This window comes from Pipistrellus kuhlii, unplaced genomic scaffold (assembly GCF_014108245.1).
Source record: "Pipistrellus kuhlii isolate mPipKuh1 unplaced genomic scaffold, mPipKuh1.p scaffold_m20_p_2, whole genome shotgun sequence".
Classification (NCBI taxonomy): Eukaryota; Metazoa; Chordata; class Mammalia; order Chiroptera; family Vespertilionidae; genus Pipistrellus; species Pipistrellus kuhlii.
In genome coordinates this window covers 121330243-121347234 of record NW_023425515.1, presented here as the reverse complement: position 1 = coordinate 121347234, position 16992 = coordinate 121330243, and the positions used below count along the sequence as shown (strand labels likewise).

Below are 16992 nucleotides of genomic sequence, written 5' to 3'. Positions count from 1 at the left end.
TCTGTGGAATCATTTTTGAAAAATAACACTCTTTAGTTCCTCATGTATTGCACCCAAACCATCTTATCATGCTCAGGGTCTACTGAGGTCCTACCTATTCCGTCTAACCAGTTATAAAAAGCAGCTTTCATAGTCACTTTGAAAACTGATACCCCATGGCCCAGAATAAATGGTGATAAGCCCAGAGTAACAGCCTGTTTGTCTGTATACCCTCTGGTGCCTGTAAGACATACTGCCCAATTAAAATACCGTCTCATGCTGTCTTTTCTGCCAGCACATGCACACCTTGCCTCCCAAGATTAGTCCAAGCTTTTCATGGGCCGATTCTCCTTGTATCTCCCACTGAGTCTGCATGCTGCCATGTACATGGAGAATTCTATAAATACTTTCTGATTGACTAATTAATTGGCTACCACTCACGGCCTTCCCTCGCCTGCCCACATCCTGGCATAATCTCAGATCAGGCGGAAAGCCAATTTTTCATGGGAGAAATGCCCATGTAAAAGAAGATATTAGATTAGTTTTCCCACTTAAAACCACAGTGATGTCCTGGCTGGTATGCACCCATGAGTTGCCAGTTCAGTTCCCGGGTTGCAGTATTGATCCCCAAAGAAGGTGGTGGGGGAGGTAGCAGATTGATGTTTTGTGAAAAATTTTGTGTTCTTTTACTGTATAACTCTCTGATTACACTATTTCAAAATACAACCATTCTTGGAACTTTTTGCAATAAAAAGAAAACAGTGGCTTTGTGTGTGTGTGTGTGTGTGTGTGTGTGTGTGTGTGTGTCTTTTAGGTAAGAAGCTGGCTCTAGAAATGCTCCGTGGGAGAGGAAGCAAAAGACATAAAGGCAGGCATCTTGGCAACATGAATGTGTCTCCTAGTGAAATAATTCCTTGGCTTAACCAAGCAGGGTCTGCTTCTGAGCAGGAGTATTCTAATCACTCCTGATTTTCTATTAATATATATGAGCATGGTGCTCAGAGGTTAACTTCCCTCCAGGTATTAACTTCCTGTCATCTTTATCTTTTCCAGAGCAGACTACAGAAGGTAAAATAAGCAACCGCATACAGAAATTACCTCCTCATCCATTTGCCCTCTGTACTCTGGTGGCTCCACTCCTTAGAACCACCCCTGATCATTCTCATATCACAAACATGTCTCTTCGGGGTTGGAATCTATGAAGATAAGAAGCTAGGGTTTACAACTTGAGATAATGCAAAAAGCATTTTCTGGCATCAGAGAATCTTAATTTGAGACCCTGCCCCTTAAATGCCTGCATAATGCCCCTCACTTCCAAAACACGAACTCTTTCCTTCTTCCTTTGTATGCATATGTGTGCACTGTGCTCTGTGCTGGCTGCTGGGGCTGCACAGGTGGATGAGACTCAGAGTCTGTCTTACAGGCACCATGATCTCCTTGAGGAGAGGACAGTCTGGCTGTTGGGGCAGGCCAGCACTCTAGGACACCAGGCTGCAGGGAACTGGGTAATTTCAGCAGGAAAGAGTCCAATGAGAACTGAGATCATGGGGGAATCTAAGTATATCTTGAAGGCTTGCTCTGTTCCTTGACTTGGGGTGGTGAGACTGGGTAAGTACACAGCCAGAAAGTCATAGGCTGTGAAGGCTGAATGGAGCCAGTACAGATCCCTATTACACGCTCCTATCCTCAAGTGGGAACTCCTTTAGCTAAGTGTGAAGTAAGGACTCTTCATGGAAAAGCAGCTCCCTCCTCAAACCCTGCCATGGCCCTTTCTAGGCTCCAATGTGGTTGGGGAAGCCCTTCTACTCCTGTGTCCCCATGCTGCCCTTCTGCTCTTGTTAGGCCACTGAGAAGGAAGAGGTCAAAAAGGAGTTCCCCAAGAGGTGCACTGGGAAAGGAAGAGCCAGGGAGATGCCGCTGGCCAGGTTACTGCAGCCTGGGCAGGGCTTTCATGGACTGTTTGCCCCTCCAAAAAGTAAATATACCGCTCTCCTTGTATCCAGAATATGTAAAGAACTCTTAAACTCAATAATAAGAACAACGCTCCAATTTAAAAATGGGCAAAATATTGTATAGACATTTCCCCAATAGTACCTATAAAGACATTTAATATTAATAGTCACTAGAGAAAGTGAAATACAAATCAAAACCACAAAATATCACTTCATACCCAGTAGGATAGCTACAACCAAAAAGACAAGTGCTGGTGAGGCTAAAGAGAAGTTGGGACCTTCCTATAATGCTGGTGGGAATGTAAAACGGTGCAGCTGCTGTGGAAAACAGCTTGCACGTTTCTTAAAAAGTTAAGCATATATTTGATATATGACCCAGTCTTCCCACCCATATGTATCTACTCAAGGGAAACAAAAACATATGTACACATACACAATAACTTGTTTACAAATCTCCATAGCAATATCATTCTTAATGGCCAAAAAAAAAAGGAAACAACTTAAATTTCCATTGATGGATGAATGGATAAAAGAAATGTGGTATATTCATTCATTGGAATATTACTTTCCAATAAAGAGGAATGAAGTAGTGATCGTGCTACAACATGGGTGAACTGGAAAAACACTATGCTACATAAAAGAGGCAGAGATAGAAGGCCATGTGCTCTACAATTCCATTTATAAGAATATCTAGGAAAAGCGGATCTTTAGACACAAAAAAATAGATTAGTAGTTGCCTAGGGCTGGAAACAGGAAAGGAGAGTGACTTTGAATGGTCACAAAGTTTTTATTCGCAGTCATGGAAATGATTTAAATTAGAATTTCGGTGGCAGTTGCACAGTGCTGTGTATGTACTAAAAAAGTACTGAATTGTGCATGTAAAACAGGTGAATAGCATGGTATGCAAAATGTTAGCTCAATAAAGCATTTAAAATCAAATAAAAAGTAAGTCCTGTTCCTCTTTATAAGGGTACAGTTTAAACCCTATTAACTCTGATAACTTGATGCTCTCTTCTCCCAGCAAAGTGATCGATGGTGACTAAACTTAGCCCCAGACTGCTCTGAGAGGCCACACTCCTCTCTCCTGGAACTAGTTGTAGGAGCCAAGATAGGGGGCAGGAGAGAGTGGCAGTTCTCACGGTGCCTCTCTCTCCTGTGCAGCAGAATCCCTGGGAAGAGCGGGACCTTAAATTGCAGATTCCTCAGCTCCACACTCAGCTATGCAATTCAGTGGTCCTGGATATTGATAGGAATCTTCGTTTTTAATAAGTACAACATGAGGCCCCTCACTCTGAGAAGCCCTGTAGTAGAAGGGTGCACAGGAATGCTATGGGAGCATGTGAGAAGGGTCAAAAAATGGGGTACTCAACTGAACCATGGGAAGTAAAGAGGCTACTAAAGTTTGAATAGGAACTAAACTAAATCTCAAAGGATGAGGAGGTGTTGTTCAGAGGAAAGGTAAGTAAAGGTGTTCCTGAGCCTATGGCCAGTTTGTGCTGATACATGGGGACACTACAGGCAGAAAATACTTACTGAGCCTTGACCATGTGCCAGGAGCTTTCTAAGAAAGGAGTAAATGAGGCTTGATGGGGGCTTAGGAAGAGTGGTTGATAAAGCTGGAGAGGGGCCCGGGGAATTACTGTCATGGTGACAGTGGATTGAAGATCTGAGAGACATGTAAAACAGGTAAAGTCTGAGAGAGGATTAAATGGGATTAGGAGCGAAATGGAGAAGGCAGGATTTCTTAGATGACTTGCTCAGTGGTAGGGTGGTGTCAATCAAAACAGGGAGAGGGAATGGAGGTAGGTAATGAAGAGAAGCAGTTTTGGACCTGTGAGTTTCAAGTGCCTCTGGTGATACTGAGGTGATAACTGGCAGCTGCAAATAGGAACCCAAAGTTCAGGGGACTTCTGGGATGGAATTGTAAGTATTACCTACCTAATAATAACAGCTGCCCCGGGAGTCTATGGAAGATTAGAGGAGACGCTGTGAACTCTAAAGTGATGCCTAAGTGTTGTGATTTATCCACAGCACTCATCATCATGATCTGTTCCTAGTGCTCAGTCTGTGAACTATTATTGAGTGTATTATCACCTCCCCTATTCCCAAACACAACAACCCTAATATTTCACACACCACTCATCCAAGACCATGCCATAGAACAGGGGTGGGGAACCTTTTTTCTGCCAAGGGCCATTTGGATATTTATAGCCTCATTCATGGGCCATACAAAATCATCAACTTAAAAATTAGCCTGCTATCTTTGGTCAAACATTTAATTAATTTATCCCAGGGCCAGGCTAAATGATTTTGTGGGCCTTATACAGTCCTCGGGATGAACATTCCCCATCCCTGCCACAGAACAAAGAAACTACAGAAATGCTATTAATTGAAAGCATAAAAGGGAAAGTATTTTTTTATGGTCAGTTATTTCTCATAGCATAACTAAAAGTATTTTACTTCATTAAACCTTGTCTTTCAGTGTTAAGACCGCCATCTCTCTGTGGACTAATGAAGGTATGAAGGTTTGCTGAAATTCTTCCTAATCCCAACATTCTGGCACTCATTGTAAAATTTATATACAATTAAATAACAGATTCAGCAACTCTCTCTCTCTCTCTCTTTTTTAAAATATATTTTATTGATTTTTTACAAAAAGGAAGGGAGAGAGCTAGAGAGCTAGAAACGTTGATGAGAGAGAAACATAGACCAACTGCCTCTTGTACACCCCCTACCGGGGATGTGCCCGCAACCAATGTACATGCCCTTGACCGGAATCTAACCTGGGACCTTTCAGTCCACATACTGACGCTCTACCACTGAGCCAAACCGGTTTCGGCAAGATTCAGCAACTCTCTTAAAAGTAAAGTCACAAGGATCACTTCTTAAGTGCTGGGCCAGATTTGTGCATGGATATTTTCAACAAATGTGACTGTCATCATTTGACTTAAAGTAGCCAGGTGATGGATGTGGCTCAGGCACTCTCCTCTAACCTCTTTTTGCTTCTTCATGTGTCTCCAGCCTCTAGGTCTCCTTTCAGACTTGACTTTGATTTATTAGGAGTGAAAAAATCAGTTTTCAAATAGAGCTCTGAGCCACCAAAGAACTAGAGGTTCTTTTTGGCTTTTTAGACCTGACAACCCAAAAAGAATGAGAAACAGATAAAGGGCAAAATGGAAAGAAAAAATGGCAGGGTGTAGGAAAAACAGAGGGGAAAAGGAGGAGGGAACTACCAGTGACATCTTGAAGGTATAAGTCCACGGTAGCCTATCTCTAAATTATATTCAAAATGCAAAAAGCAACTCCCTGACTCTGAAAGATAAACAATAACAAGTGAATTGAGGAGAGCAACCAAACTTGAAAACGGGGCCCATTTGGGAGTATGCTTTTGGGTTTTTCCTTTTCTCTCCAGAGTTGGTCCAAAGGTTAGACCTGTGCAGGAGGTGCAGGCAAGAAAATCTTCCAGAGAACCCTCCTCTTTTGGGCCAGAAGACTGGGAAAGGAGGCCCCTGTAAATTGAAGAACGCGAGGAAAAGAGCAGGTTTTTCCCATTTTTTTCTGCTTTGAGTAGCCACAATTGTAGAATTGTGTAGCATAAACAGATAAAAATTTCTGTAAAAGAAACCTAGTCCTATTGCCAAAGAGCGGGGGAAAAAGGGCCTTGCAGTTCAAAGAGTGTGGGAGAATCCCTGTTATTTTTCCCTCTCACTTTTCTCTCAGGGCTTTGCCTTGAGGGTGACTCTAGTCTATACTGCAGTGCCGTGAGCAACTAAAACTTGAAGAGAAATCAAACATTTCTGGCAGAAGATCAGGAAAAACTGGTTCTTAAGGGAGAGAAGAGCGTGGGAGGAATCCCAGAGGAGAAAACTAAAGAAGGGGATTCCTTGATTGTATAATATGCATGGAGTGCAGGCCCTGGTTTCTTCCCTGGGCTGTGCAGATGTGGGACAGACCCAATGGTTTTGAGACCTGAACGATAATAGAAGCCACTGTTCAAGTCCCAGTCTAAGCCCTAACTTGTGCTTCCATGAGACCCAAGACAGCACAGCAAAAGTTTTGAAAAATGAATTTTCATTGCCCATAGAATACAAGCCAGAACTGGATAGACTGCCTCAAAAGACAAAAACACTGAGCATTGTAAAAGGATTCAGTCTCAGAACATAATATTCAAAATGTCAAGAATTCAATTCCCAAATGTCTGACAAGCAAGGGTCTGGGAAAATGTCATAATTTCTCAAGAGAAAAAATAATCAACAACTCCACGATAACATTATGTTGAAATTATAAGATTTTTGGAACTATTTTAACTATGTTCCAGGTGATAAACACTCCTAAAGTGAATGGAAAGATGGAAATTCTCTTAAGTGACACAGAACCAAAAAATACAATAACAATAAAAAACACAAATACACTGGATGAACACCTCGCTCCCTGGACTCAATGGCAGAACAGAGAAGACAAAGGAAGTGTCAGTGAACTTGATGATATAGATGTTATCTAGAGGAGAAAAGATTGAACAACAACAAAATGAACAGAGCGTAAGAAGCCCATGGGACAATATTAAAGGTTTAATATTAATGTCATTGGAATCCCAGGTGAGGACAAAGAGATTTAGGCAGGAAACATATTTGAAGAAATATTGGCTCCAAACTTCCCAAACATGGTGAAGGCTATCCATTTACAGATCCAATGGTAGTGTTATCTATCTGGTCATTATTCACATACATGCATACACAAGTAATACCTTAAAGCAGTGGTTCTCATCATTTCTAATGCCGCAACCCTTTAATACAGTTCCTCATGTGGTGACTACCAACCATAAAATTATTTTTGTTGGTACTTCATAACTGTCATTTTTCTACTGTTAATGAATCATAATGTAAATATCTGTGTCTTCCGATGGTCGCCTAAGAAGTATCCCAAGTACCAAGACCTTTACTTCTCAAAGTCTTTCCTACATTTAACAAAACAAGGAGTCATTAGAACTATGTCAATCATTAAGTTGGCTCATTTACCAATACTAAACTTACAGAAGGCATTTACCATATTACAGACCCTTGATTTTTGGTCAGAAAACAGAGGCAGGATGAGCTACAAAGAGATTTTCCAATTTGTATATAACTTAAAGATTTTTGTAGAACTCTCTTGCATATTTTTAGATAGGCATATAAAAACTTTCACCAAAATATAAATAATTGTGAAGAATGTAACTTCCAGCATTCTGTAAAAGTAAAATTATTTTATCACTAGCTGAAATATGTCCATTGAAAGTCATCATGATTCATTTTAAAAGAATACATAATCAGGCTCTTTGAAAGTCATAAATTTTTGCATAATAACATTTTCTCCTTGAACTTATATTTCTATTCTTCTTCCCATAGTTTATTCTTGCTTTATGTATTTTATGCTTTAATGTCTTTTATTCAATATCCTATCATACTTTTTTCTGCATCAAATATGTATATACACTTAATTTAAATCCAGTGGCAAAAAAAGTTCTTCTGATTGTTATTTTTGTAACTAGTATTAAAATGCAAATTATAAAAATAATACAAATATTATAAATGTTGACACATAATTACTAAATGTAAATAAAAAGTAAATTTTATTGGAAACCCCTCTCTTTTAAGAACTTGATTTTTCAATTATTTCATGCATAAGGGGATGAATATTCATATTATTAGAATGAGTCAAGATTGAAAACCAATTTGACTCAATTTTTGTTTTTATCAATGAAACTGCTAGGAAACTATTCACATAAATGAGGTGATAAGAATGAATGAGATTTTATAATAGAAACATTACTCAATTCTTTGAACTCCTTCTGGGCTATATACTAAACATCTCATAGTGATGAAATAATAAAAATTATTTTAACCATCAGTGAAAGGAAAAGTTGGGGAAGACTGAAATTTAGTGAGTACCCTATCTATTCATCCATCTGGGTTATCTCCGCCATTCATGGTCTTTCCCTAGGCAATTCACAACTGTACACAGAGATGTGAACTTGTAGAAGACTTCTAGGAAAGTCAGTAATTATGTTCTATGGGAATGCAAATACATTTTATCATGTGGAACTCCAACTGACTTCCCTCTCAAACTATGAAGAAGCCAGTGTTATATCTATTAAGTGAATTCATTTCAGCATTCCTATCAATGGTCATCTTTGATTATAGACTTTTCTGGCTCTCTTATTTTTTAATTGTTAAAATGTTAATTTTATTATTTGTATGCGAGTCATGTTTCATCCTCTTTTTAAGTTTTTTCTTTAACATTAGTTTACAATTTCATTAGATTACCTTCATTGTTGTTGTTATTGTTTTTTTTTAATCAAAGACTTAGAAAACATATGATTTTCAATGTCCAGGAAATAGAATTATTGACTTTCTCAACTCCAAAACTGATACTCTGAAATGTCTTCCTCCCCCCTCCCTTCCCCTGCTTTTTTTTTTTTCCATTCCTATTCCCTAGATTTTACATCCTTGGACAATGCAATTTAATAAAATGGGTCAGAGATAGACATTTTAGTAAAATAGACTAATAAAATAGGTTCAAGATAGGCCTTTCTTAGATAAAGTGAGAGAAAGGTGATTATGGGAAAGAAGGTGGGAAACACCTGTATGCATGAATCTTTGGAAGTCTCTGCATGTAGTTAATGTACGGAGTTTGAAGAATATAGGAAGCACAAAAATTAGTTCCAGCCCAGCTAGCGTGGCTCAGTAGTTGAGCATCGACCTATGAGCCAGGAGGTAACAGTACGATTTCCAGGTAGGGCACCCATCTGGGTGTGGGCTCAATTCCCAGTGTGGGGTGTTTAGGAGGCAGCTGCTCAATGATTCTCTCTCATCATTGATATTTCTACCTCTCTCCCTTCCTCTCTAAAATATATATATATTATTTTATATATCCTCTCTAATATATGTGTGTTTTTTTTTTAAATGAATTGCACCCATCATTGTATACTACCTAGACTCATTTGCATTAACAAACCTCTTTTTAAAGTTTTCAATTACTGGAGAACTTAGAAAATTGTCCACCTTCCATTCTGAAGAGTCTCTGAGGGAAGAGGAGGCCTATGAAGGGAAAGACCATTAGGAAGCAGGATGGAAGAAGGGGTGGGGTGGGGGGTGGGCTGTTTACAGAAGGAACTTTGAACAACCAGAGGGTACCATGAGTGTACTAAGAAATGAAAAAGAAGTGTATATGAAGAAAAAAACAAAACTTCAAGCTTTAAAAATTTTGTCTAAATATTTGCGAACCTACATTGTACCCCTGAAAATATCTAGCTTCAGCTTCTAGCATGCTAGAAGATGATGCCAGGAAAAAGATGGTGTTTAGCCTAATGCCAAGCAACCAATTAGATGGACTCTCCCAGCAACCTACTAACCGAGCCAAATATCTCAGCTTCCTGCCACTTGAGAGAGGTGAGCAGAAGCACCAGACAATACTCATTAGGTGAAAAGACCAACCTTATATGACACTAGTCCCTCACCTGCACATTTTGGGCAATACAGAGGTTTCTAAATTCAGATTCCATAAAATGAACACCTCCAATTACCTGTCAGACTATAATCAGGCTGAAATATGCATTCATCACTGTGAATCCTATTGTACCTGGTTCTGAAAAACAGGATTGGCCAGTTTTCTTAGTGTGGTCCAATTTGACTGCTTCTTGTTATCTTAGAGTAAGATAACCAATTTGTCTCATTAGAATTCAGTGATTCTTCTCAGAATAAAACTACCTAGAAACAAGGTTAAACCTAATGATGACAATCACCTAAGCAGATCCTTTGAGATCTATGTTCACAGCTTAGGTCATCTGTTCTGTCTTAGATCAGATCCTTCACTGATATTCATCTCTGTATCCCTTTTGATTCTCACTGGACATGTAACTGTCAGTGTGGTGGAATGAATAAACAATGAGGGGATCCCAGAGGGTCTCTGGATTTTGATGGGGACTGATGCAAAGCAATAAAGGCTATTTTCTCATGAAACTGAGTCCAAGTACAGACACAAGACAAGGTCTGTCTTTGGTGTCTCCAGCATCTGGCTTCTCCAGGGACCATCATCCTCTTCAACACTGCCATCTCTACCACCTCCCAGAATTCTCTGGTTCCTTGTTATCCCCTTCTATCAAAACAAGAATAATTTCAGAGCAGACTTTTATACTGTAGAATGGCCCTTAAGTTCTGTTAGCTGGTGCTATGATTCCACTTAAATGCGGTACCTGGAATAGACAAATTCATGGAGACAGAAGGTAGAATGGTGGTTGCCAGGGGCTGGAGGAAGGGGAAAATAGGGGTTTATTGTATAATGGGGACAGAGTTTCAGTTAGGGATGATGAAGATGGTGCTGATTATTGCACAACTTTTAAAATGCACTTAATGCCACTGAATTGTACAATTTAGAATGGTTAAAAATGGCAAATTTTAGGTTATGTATATTTTGCCACAATAGAAAATAAACTTTAAAAAAATTCCTTACAATGGCTTGTTCTACTTCCTAAGTAAAATAGAAATATTCCGAACGAACTGTAAAAGCTCACAGCCTGAATCACAGCAGACCTAGAAAATGTCCAAGGCTAAAATTCCAGATTTCCAACTGGCTTGTTACCAGAATAACCAAACTAATCATGTTGTAACATTGGAGTACCCAAAAGGATACCATACAAGGAAAATGTTAGTGAAGATCAGTAAGCACTTATGTACCTTGCTTAAAGTACAATGTTCCTTTGATATAATAAAATTGTCCTCCATCCCATCCTAAACCCAGGTGATATAAGAGGATGGAGATGCTCATGAGTGATTGAGGTAAGTGGTCCTGCTGTGAAATTGTTGTAAAGTTTTAGATTATTATTTTCCCACACTTCTTAGGACATGAGAAAATAGATATTACAATTAGAATTTAAATAGAATGAGAAATCAGGCTCCCAGCTTTAGTTACTTCATCTTGGTTTGAGGGAGTGAATAAGCAGGTAGATAGCATTAATCTATAAGTCAGAGGAAGAATCAGCCTTTTTTTTTGGTCATTAAAATACAAGGCACATTCACATTCACATGAAAGAATTCTTGCACTTGTGTGCCAAGACATGAAAAGTAAGTTTTCAAATTACACTCTTTGTAATAGCAAAACATGGGACCCAACCCAAATGCCCATCTATACGAGAATGGGAAAATAAATTATGGAATATCTGACAATGAATACTATATTGCTACATGCAACAATTTGAATAATTCTTAAAAATATAACCTTGAATTTTTAAAAGTGAGAATATTATATATACCTTTTTTATAAATCAAAAATAAGCAAACCTAAACAACATATTGTTTAGGAATACAGACATATGTCATAAAACTGTTTTACAGTACGGGAATGATTAACACAAAATTCAGGGTTGGGAAGGACACAGGAATGGCATAAGAGAAGCCCACAAAGGAAGATGCAGCAGCATATGTAATAATCTGTTGTTTTTGTTTGCTTTTTTGTTCTAGCCTTCTGTTTATTTTCTTCATCAGTCTTATTGAGAGATAACTCACTTAAGATACAATTCACCCATCTGAAGTGTACAATTCAATGATACATGCATCCACCAGGTCAAATTTAGAACATTTTCATCAGCTCAAAAAGAAACCCTGTACCCTTAACCTAACACCCTCCCTAACTCCAACCCTCAGCCCTAAGCAACCACTAGTCGATTTTCTGTCTCTATAGATTGTCTCTATAGATTTCCCTGTTCTGAACATTTTCATATGATCAGAATTATACAATATGTGTTCTTTTGTGACTAGCTTTTTTCACTCTGGATAATGTTTTCAAGGTTCATACACATTGTAGCATGCATCAGCACCCCATTCCTTTCTATCAGCCAATAATAGCCCATTGTATGGGAATAACCACATTTTATTTATCCATTTATTAGCTGATGAACATTTGGGTTGTTTCCACTTTTTGGCCATTATGAATAATACTGCTATAAACATTTGTATATAGGCATTGCTTTATTATATGGTAACTCTGTTTAACTTTTAAGGAGCTGTCAAATTGTTTTCCAAAGCAGTCACACCATTTGATATTCCCACCAGCAGTGTGTAAGGCTTCCAATTCCTCCACATCCTCACCAACTATCATTGTCTGACTTTGAATGTAGCCATCTTACTGGGTGCGGAATGGTATCTCACTGTGGTTTGATTGGCACTTTGCTGACGAATGAGGATGCCAAGCATCTGTTCAGGTGCTTATTGGACACTTTTTGGAGAAATGCCCATTCAGATCCTTTGACCATTTTTATTTTGGGTTATTTGTCTTTTGATTACTGAGCTGTAAGAGCTCTCTCTATTTTGGTTACAAATTCCTTATCAGATATATGATTTTAAAATATTTTCTTCCATTTTGGGAGTTATCTTTTTACAATTATCTAGTTCTTAAGTCCTAGTTTTAAGGCTGAGTGGTGGAATCACAGGTGGTCATTTGAATGTAATGTTTATAGCTTATGTAAACTTAAAATATTATTTTTATGTATGAAATATTACATAATTAATGAATTAAAGAGGAAACCTTATGCATAAAGATGTCCATTAGGTAATATTCAAGACAAAACAAAAAACTGCAATTCCCAAAATAAGTTAATGCTACTCTTGAAGACATTTAACTTAACTCCTAGGTATGACTGAGGCACTAGAAGAATCTGGCTCATCAATCCTTTCAAAAGGTTCCTCTCCAAACTCTGTCACACGGTAGGTGGGAGTAGCAAACTACTGCCAACAGGACAAAACTCTCCCTTCCCTCCTACCCCCCCACAACCCCTCCCTCCAAGCTAAGGATGATTTTTACATTTTTAAATGCATGAGGAAAAGAAGAATATTTTGTTACTGGTGAAAATTACATGAACTTCAAATTTTAGTGTCCATAAATAAAACAAAATGCAACCACACCATTCCTTTCCGTATTGTCTATGGCTGTTTTCAACTACAGTGGCACAGTTGAGTAATTATACTAAAGAGACCGTGTGGCCAGCAAAGTCTACCATTGAGTCCTCTACTAAAAAAGTTTACCAAATTTCACACTCTATTGACAAATTGATTTCTCACTCAACAATGAGCCGCAAAAAACGTTTTCCTACTAGCCAAGACCAACTTGATGGGCATCTTCATGATTCTTCATAGTCAATTTCTTTTTATCTTTAATAACTAGTGACCCAGTGCATGAAATTCATGCACATTGAAAGGGTATTAATTAGAGGAAATAATTTAATATTGCTATTTGCCCTTTTTCTATAATAGAAGTGTTATAGATGAAAGAAAATTAGTGAAATGTATATGAAAATCTTCCTCCTGTCAGAGTCTGGGGCTCACCAGGGGACCCAGAGTCAAGTCCCGCCCACCCACATGCACCTCAAAATCATGTGAGGCCCAGACCCAGCCAGTCCCACCCTTGCCAAGCTCTGGCCGGCAGGGGGCATAGCCTCAGGTCCCTGCTGATTTCTCTTTATGGCACCTTATGGGAATTTGGTCACAGCTGTGGGTGCAACCATCTTTGTGTCCTAGTGATGGTCAATTAGCATATTTCCTCTTTATTATCGATAGATAGGATCATTTATATAACATCTTGATTCTGATTTTATTAAGGAGTTTTAGATTTGGCATCCTTCCTTGCAAAATATCCAATTTCAAGAAGTCATGGTCCAGCCACACTCAAGCTATTGAGTTAATTCGTTTAATAAAGTTTTATGTCTGCTCATTACATGCCCTGAGTCAGATACTGCTTGGTGCTGGAAGAACTACCAAAAGCCACCCTTGCCCCCAAGAGGCTTACAGCCTAATTAGACCCTAGTCACTCTAAGAACCATCTCCCCAAAGATCACTCGACTGTTGTAATCTTACACGAAGTGGGCTTAGATATTTCACCCCAGAATTCTAAGGCATGGTCCTTAACTTAAAAGAAATGGTTATTCGCGGTAAAGAAACAGCGCTCTGCACACAACTCTGGAAAACTAAGGTGCACGTGTCCCATCGCTTCTGCTTTCCCACCGGTTCTTGCTCTTTCTGCTAAGTGTTCACCTCCTTCCGCTTTGGCCCTTTGGACCTAATCAACAGCGTAAATGCAGTCACGTGTATCTATTCGTTGTAAATAATGCAACAATTCAGATACTGCTGAAACTTGCAGCCAGTTATTTATGATGAGAATAAAGGGAAGGCCATCCCCGCCTATGTGATTCCAGCCGGAAAAGTGGTCACAGCGCGACTACCAGCGTGAACAATCCTCTCCCCAAAGCGGCCAGAGACCAGCGGTGAGGCGCCCTTTCCAAGTGTCCCTGGGTGCCCCGGGGCCTTTGCATTTTTAAAGGTGACCCCTCGCCTCAGGGCAGGTTCAGCAGAGCGGCCAGGGCGGTTTCCCCGGCGCTTTCCCATCCAGATGGCTGCGGTCAGATCCAGCCCCAAGGCAGCCCCCCCAGACCCCCTAACCCGCACCCCCGTGAGGCTCCAAGCCCAGCGGGCGGACACCCGCAAAGTTTGGCGAGCCTGGCGCGCAAGGCCGCCCCGCGCCCGCCCCCAGCCGCACCCGCCTTCCAGCGGCCGGGGCGCCCCAGCAGGACCGCGGGGCCGGGGGCGGGGTGCGCTGACCCACATGGGGCGGCCGCTCGCGCCCGCGCCCCGCAGGGGCCTGGACGCCGGGTCTGGCTCCCGCCCGCGTCCCCGCCCCGGGCCCCGCGTCCTGCCCCCGCTGCGCTCCCGTCGCCCACGGCCCCGCGTCCCGGCCCCTCTCATCCCACCCATTCGGTACGACTTCCGAGCGCCCCCGCACCTGCCCCCGGGGCCCCCCCTCCCCGAGGCCGCGCCCAGCCGCCCCGGGATTACCTGCTTGGTGCCTGGGGTCTCGTCCCCGCGATGCCCAATCCGTGGCCCGCCACTCGCGGCCTCCTCCGGCCGCCCTCCTCCCCGCCTCCTCCTCGAACGGAGTTGGTGTCGGTCACGCCGCTCCGGGGAGAGTCGCCGCGGCTTCCGGGAGCTCCAAATACAGACACGTCCAGGGGGAAAGAGAGGGGGAGCAAAGCCGCGCGCGGGTGGGGAGTGGAAATCAAGGGGAGCAGAGCGGCGAGGGGGATGGAGGAAAGGAGGGGCAGATGGGCCGTGGGAGAAGAGAGAGGGAGACGGGGAAGGAGAGCAGGGGAGCCAGCCTGCCAAGCGCCAGGCTGTGAAAGCAATGAAGTCACCGCATCAGGCAGCCTTGCAAAGAAGTCTGCAAAGATCCAGGACGCTCCTGGCTGCAGAAGCCACCCAGACAGTGGACCTCATAAGGCTTGTGCAGATAAAGGACGGGTCCTGAGGAAGCCAGAGGCAGGCCTGTGTGTCCCACAACCCCGCTACCTGGATGAAGACCCTGACAGGAGAGGGCGTGGACATCTAACGCTTTAGGAAGACATCAGGTTGAGATGCAATCGTATCTTGGAACAACATTTTAAAATATATTCTACATACATCTTTAAAAGCTAAAATTTTTTTTAAAAAATGTACCTGATTATTTAAAAACAAATGTTCACCAAACTAATCTATTTTTTAAGTGTCTATTTGTATTTGTGGCCATTGTCCCATTATATATTGATTATAATTACAAAATTGGAAGCTTTTTTTGTTTTTTACTTTTTTATTCAAACCATTAGAAGGAAAACATTGATTTTTCAATTTTCATCAGTTTATTTCAATCTGTAGAAGTGGACTTGAAGCGCTTTGTTGAATAAATGCCAGGAAAATAATTACAGGCAAGAGAGAAAAGAGGGGAAGGTATAATTGATACTTTTTAAAGCAAAATTTCCAAACAAACACAAAGATGGATGTCTAAAAAGCCAATATTCTGTGTTGATGCTAGAATGGCATCTAATTTGGTTCTGTGCATTACAAGGCTCATTCTGACACCATAGGACACAAGTTAAATGAAGGTCACTTCTGTTACACCTGTGGTTCTCAACCTTTTTAATGCCCCGACTCTTAATACAGTTCCTCATGTTATGGTGACTCCCAACCCGTAAACTTATTTTCATTGCTGCTTCATAACTCTAATTTTGCTACTGCTAATGAATCTCTTAGGCTTTGCAGCAGCAGTTCTCAACCTATGGGTCATTAACAGGGTTGCCTAAGACCATCGGAAAACACAGATATTTACATTACGATTCATTAACAGTAGCAAAATTACAGTTATGAAGTAGCAACAAAAATAATTTTATAGTTAGGGGGTCCCCACAACATGAGGAACTGTATTAAAAGGTTGCGACATTAGAAAGGTTGAGAACCACTATATTACACATTGCTCTTGGCTAACAGTGGTGATGAGGAATGCCTCTTTGCATATATCCAGAACCAATGCCATCCTTACTATGCAGATGTCTCACATTTGGTAGGTATTCAATACATTTATACTGAATGAATGAATGAATGAATGAATGAATAAGTAAGTCAAGGATATATTTGTTTTTAGAACACTTATGTTCCAGCCATATGTCCATAGGACCAATTTGTGCAGGTTCCCAGGAAACTCTCAAATATTCAGTCTAATATGAATTTTTCTCCTTAGCATTAACTTCAACAAATATTAATAGAACATTTCCTTTAGCAAATTATATTTTGCATTGGAGTATAAGAATTATAGAGTATGTAGGTGAATGATGCAAAAATCCCGCCCTTAGGTTTATAATATAGTGGGAAGACGAGGAGAGTATAAAAATAAACACAGTGAAAAAAGGCTGCAAAGAAGTGTCCTAAGAGAAGTGTGAACAAAGTTATGTGGATGTGCAGAGAAGAGGGAGGTTGCTTCTACTATTGGGGGTCAGAGAATGCATCCCAGTGGAAATGAGAGTCTAGCCTTCAAGTGGAAATAAAACAGCAAGAGTAAAGGAAGGACACACAAGATGAAAGAAGCAGCAGGGACAAAAACAGGGGAGGTGACAAAGGATGGGACATGTATGAAGGACAGCCAATGAGTTTAGCTGGAATGGAGAGCTGTGGGAGCCAATCTGGGAAGGAAGGATATATCCCAGATGGTGAATGCCTGCAATCTGAGCCTAAGGTGT

At 40.7% G+C, this 16992-nt stretch overlaps 1 protein-coding gene across 1 annotated transcript in view; it reads right to left on the bottom strand.

Moving 5' to 3' along the window:
- CAP2 (cyclase associated actin cytoskeleton regulatory protein 2) overlaps positions 1-15178 on the bottom strand; it is a 138448-nt gene extending 123270 nt beyond the window's left edge. The window contains exon 1 of the mRNA XM_036446144.2: positions 14786-15178. The gene's annotated coding sequence lies outside the window, so the exon portion shown is untranslated. The remainder of the gene's footprint in view (positions 1-14785) is intronic.
- Positions 15179-16992: the final 1814 nt, after the last annotated feature.